The sequence below is a fragment of the Macrobrachium nipponense genome, chromosome 24 (genome assembly GCF_015104395.2).
Source record: "Macrobrachium nipponense isolate FS-2020 chromosome 24, ASM1510439v2, whole genome shotgun sequence".
NCBI classification, from domain to species: Eukaryota; Metazoa; Arthropoda; class Malacostraca; order Decapoda; family Palaemonidae; genus Macrobrachium; species Macrobrachium nipponense.
The window spans coordinates 58,003,088-58,008,788 of NC_061091.1; positions in this window are offsets into that span (position 1 = coordinate 58,003,088).

Sequence of the window (5,701 nt, forward strand, 5' to 3'; positions counted from 1 at the left end):
AATGATTGAATATTACTAGACTGTAAGATTTTTTATGTTATAAATGCGTTTTTTTGACCTTTTCGGTTGAGTCAAACGTTGACCGATCGTAGTTTTTTTCGTACTTATCGTAATCTTTATATGCAAATATTTCAAAAATGATAAATGCTACAACCTTCCAATAAATTTTTGTTATATTGTGCATGTTTTTTTTTGCGCACATTTTCATATATAAAACTACGAAAAATAAAAAAAGCGTAATATGAAAAGGCACAAATATTAGGAGAATGTGACCTACGCGTTTCCGAGATTTTCGGCCGAGAATCGGCGCGCGGACGGGAATAAAAATATTTTTTTCAAATATTCACCATAAATCGAGATATTGTTCTAGAGACTTGCAATATGTTTTAAAATGAAGATAAATGAAATTATTGAATATAGACGAGACTGTATAAGATGTTATGGTATATGCGTTTTTTTACCTTTTCGGTTGAGTCAAAGTTGACCGATCGTAGTTTTTTTCGTACTTATCGTACTTTATATGCAAATATTTCAAATGATAAATGCTACAACCTTCCAATAATTTTTGGTTATATTGTGCATGTTTTTGCGCACATTTCCATATATAAACCTTTAAAAAAGCGTAATATTGAAAAGGCTCAAATATTAGGAGAATGTGACCTACGCGTTTCCGAGATTTTCGGCCGAAAATCGTCGCGCGGAGGGGAAAAAAATATTTTTTTCAAAAATTCACCAGAAATCGAGATATTGTTCTAGAGACTTGCAATATGTTTTAAAATGAAGATAAATGATTGAATATTACTAGACTGTAAGATTTTTATGTTATAAATGCGTTTTTTGACCTTTTCGGTTGAGTCAAAGTTGACCGATCGTAGTTTTTTTTTTTTCGTACTTATCGTACTTTATATGCAAATATTTCAAAATGATAAATGCTACAACCTTCCAATATTTTTCGTTATATTGTGCATGTTTTTGCGCACATTTCCATATATAAAACTATAAAATAAGCGTAATATGAAAAGGTACAAATATTAGGAGAATGTGACCTACGCGTTTCCGAGATTTTCGGCCGAGAATCGGCGCGCGGACGGAATAAAAATATTTTTTTTCAAATATTCACCATAAATCGAGATATTGTTCTAGAGACTTGCAATTTGTTTTAAAGTGAAGGTAAATGATTGAATATTACTAGACTGTAAGTAATTTGCTTACCCCCCAAAAATTAATATTTATATAATATATATATATATATATATATATATATATATATATATATATCTATATCTATATATTATATAAGAAATATATAGATATAGATATATATATATATATATATATATTATATATATATAATATATATATATAATTTTTTTTATACGTAAATATATATTACATTCTTCGATTCTGGTACCAATACATAAATAAAAGGAAGGCAGGTGACACGTCTCTTTTCGCATACAATAAATGTCTTATTATATTCTTTATCATGCACACATCAGATATATTAAAAAATTGTAATAATATAAAACTAAATATAAAATAAACTGCAGAATACTCACTCGTAATCCTGACTCTTCGTTCTATTCTTGTTTTTCTCCCTCCTCCATTGAAGAGTCTTGCATTTTTTTTCCACTCGACATGACGAGGTACAGGTGGAGGAGGGAGACGCGCGCCCTTACTGCTGATGGACCCGGCGGCCCCGTGCGCCCTCCGCTGTCGGTTTAGGGGGCGCGCTCCAATACATGACCTTAGTGTGATACTTTCGGTCACACTCCCCTATCCTGCAAAGAGCAACTTTGCAGAGACGACAGAAGAACCGGGTGTCTCTCCCTTCTGCCATTCATATGGCACACCCGGCACCGTTTCTGCCTTCGCCCTTCTATGGCCTCCAGTATGTGTTCCCCTGGCTGCAGCCGACACGCAGGGTCCACTACCCGACGAGAAGCGGTGATGGCGGGGCCGGCAGCAAGAGGGGCGTCGTCAGCATGGGGCGTCGTCAGCAGGGGCGGGCGACAGCAGGGGTGTCGTCAGCAGGGGCGGCGACAGGCAGGGGCGTCGTCCAGCAGGGGGCGGGCGGCAGGGGCCAGGGCCCGGCGGCAGCAGGGGCTTCGTCAGCAGGGGGCGCGTCAGCAGGGGCGTCGTCAGCAGGGACGGCGGCAGCAGGGGCGGGGCGGCGGCAGGTCGAGCGAAGTTGGCCCTCCTATCTGCCCTTTCCTCTAGGGGCAGATCTGCAGCTCGGGGCAGGGGGTCAGTTATGGAAGGCCACTCATCGGGTCGATCGAAGTTGATGAGGGCATTCCCGGCTACCTCTAGGAACTGTGCGTGGGTCAACCTCGGAAGATTGTCACCGCGGTACCCACAGTACAGTATGTAGGCATTTGGAGGGCCAACTGAAGGATGTATTTTGAGGAGCTTCTGTGTCCACCTTCTGGTTCTCCTGGCGGAGGGATAGTACTGGATGAGCTGATCAAAGAGATCAACTCCTCCCATGTGCCTGTTGTAGTGCCCAATGACAGTAGGCCGCTCGGTACGAAACTCCTCAAACACAACTCGGCCCTGTCGACGTGTTCTTCTTCCGCTGTACGATCTCTTCTTGGATGGGTTCATGACTCGTCGTAACCATGGGTACCGAGTCGGACTACCCTTCCAACAGATGACGAAGAACAGCGCCCTTCCGCCGCCACTCTGTCTCTCCTCTTGCCAGGTGTTGCGGATGACTAGCGAACCTCTTGAGGACATTCGGGGCCCCACGCACCAACCGAAGGGTACCACTGACGTGAACACCTGCTTCATACAGTTCCTGGGCCAAGGATACCGAGTTATAATAATTATCCATAAACAGGATATCCCTGGTTACGGAAACGTCCCACAAGGTTGAATACAGTGTCACGCAGCGTGGAGAATACCCGGTATACACTGAAAAGTCCACAACGTATCCAGTGTTGGCCTCGGTAATGAGAAAGAATTTCACACCATATTTCTTTTGGCTTCTTGGGTTATACACTTTTATACTAAGACGTCCTTTGTAAGGCATCATCCCCTCATCCAAAGACAGGTTCTTTCCAGGAATCACGAGATTACTACATCGCTCACGGATATAATCCAACACTGTACGCACTAAAATGAGGCGATCACTGTTATTCCGGGGTATGGCCCTTCGGTTTTGAAGGCGTTGAAGTACCTGTCCATCGCCAGGAAATTATCACGGGACATAACGCCAGGCACATTCGGCATATATAAAAAAACAAAAAAGAAAATTAACTTCTTCCTTACCAATATTGCCTGACGTCGATAGCAGGTGTCAAACCAAAATAAATGTGGAGCAAAAAATGTGCCATGTCAATGAGGTTGCAACCCCGCCAGGAATACGACAATGGTCGTCTTCAGCTCATATCGGCAGTACCGAGCGTAGTCCACCGTCTCGTGTACCAGGTATTCCAGCAATTCCCGCGTCAGGAAAAGCTGGATGAATCCCAAAACAGTCAGGGGTACTGGTACGGTCATCCCAGGGGTTGCCGTGAAGGGGTGCATGTTAGGAGGGGTGGGGTCCGGGTCCGTCCACCCCTCGTCACTCTCCGACGACCGACCTTCACCTTGGCTGGCGCGACGAGCCGACCTTCTACGTGCCCGTGCGCGCGCAGCCATTTGCGCACGGGTGCGGGCACGATGCACACTACCCCCCCCCCCGTTGGCCCATCACCCTCACTTAGGCCCTCAACTTTCTGTATCGTCCTCTGCGATAAAACTTGAGCCCGTATCCCCACCCTCCCCCTCCCCCTCCCCCATCAGATTCCCCCTCGTATGCACTGAATTCGAGCTCACTTTCGGGATGTGAGCCTCGAACGGATTGGGGGCAAATATTCATACCTCACTTTCATCGGGACTGATGTCCTCATCACTCGATGACCATCCGCCATCAAAATGAGACTTTGCGACATGTTCCCGATCAAGCTCCGAAAGATATTCGTCTATGTCCCTTGGTTGGAGGCCTCCCAAATGCCTACGAATGCCCCTAAGGACGCCCACATGCTTTCTAGGGGTAACCAAAGGCAAACGATGTGTTCCCGAAACACTTTCAGCCACACGTGGCGCACAGAACAACGGCCTTGAGGCGCGGGGTCATGCTGGGTGCTTGGCCCCTCGCCAGCATCCATGTCCAAAACTCGCCTTACACGATCCCTTCCGACGGGTAAACGCGCCTTTCACGGTTCACACGTCGTTGAGGGCATATCTACGAATGTCCTGTAGCAATACAAATGCAGTCTCGCACAAGTCCAGAAAAAACACGCTTTTCACGAAAGATCGCTCTCGGATGGTGCGCTACTGATGCTGGCTGGAGCGAGAAGAAGGGATATCGCGCATGCGCACCTGGGTCACGCTTCAAAACAAAACAAGGCCTTGATCCGTGGACTCCCAGCATCCCCAAGGCGCGTGATTCAAAAGTTTTAGGCTGTAGGCCTATAAGTATTTTTCCGCGAATTTTAAAAAAAATCGTTTTGTATGTCGACGTAAAATACGTCCAGTCGGCACCGACAGACAATTTATCTCGACGTAAAATACGTCAGTCGGCGTTTAAGGGTTAATAATGCATTGAGTGGCAAAAACTTCCTCTACCTGAAGAACAACATGACTAACTATATAGTATGGATGTAAAGTAGTAACTGCTAAGTAAAAGCACTGGAACTTTTGTTAATATGTCTGCCAACCCTTTAAAAAGGTCAGTTTATAGGAATTCAACTTTACAAACATAATCAAAAGTACTTTTTTTTTTCATTCTTTACTTTAAAAAAAAAACAATAGGACTAAACCAAACATGGCCATCCTAAATTAAACATCAAAGTTTCAAGTTTTTTTTAAGCTTCTGCCAAGGAATATTTGCAAACACTATTTTGAGTAAGAAAACAGGAAATGCGAAATGAAATTCGGGCAAACAGCACATATACTTTATTTTTCACACCTTTATTTACATGGGTAACCTATTCATGTCTAAAGGGAACAAATTAAAGGTGCAAGAATGATGATAATAAACAGGTACCAGATAATAAAGTTCATAATTTTAAAAAATTTACATTATATACATCTAGAGTTTCCGCGACTCAATTTATATGAAATAAATATTCTTTGAAACACATACAATACATCTTCAATATACAAGAAAGGAAGCTAATAAACTTTTCGGAATGGGCTAATCCATAAACTCATGGTAGAAGAGACAGCAACTCACATAATTATTATGTATTGTGTGCTATCCACAACCATGCTAAATACTCTAAAAGATGTTGTAATATCTATATACATTTAAAGCCCAGTGTGACATAGTTGAAATTGAAGCAATAAAAACTATATCTATTTTTCAACACAATTAAATCTTTGGTTAGAAATGCCTCTTTTGACGAGGCAAAATTATACTCATAAAGGTACGTAACAAAAGAGTAACACGATGGGTAAGTGCTAACTTGTTGCTTCAACCGAAACGTCGTGGTCTGCCTTGCAAGATACTTGTTGTGCGAAAGGAGAAAAGGGAAAAGGGGAAAGTGAGTGCAAGACAGCAGATACATAATCACATGGAACAGTAATCACTTATTGATCAAATGAAATTTACGAAACGGTTAAATACGTAAACAATGAGTAGCTATTGTTTTATAAGGTAATTTCATATTTTATTTCCCCATTATCATGACACCTGAGGCAACCCACTTGA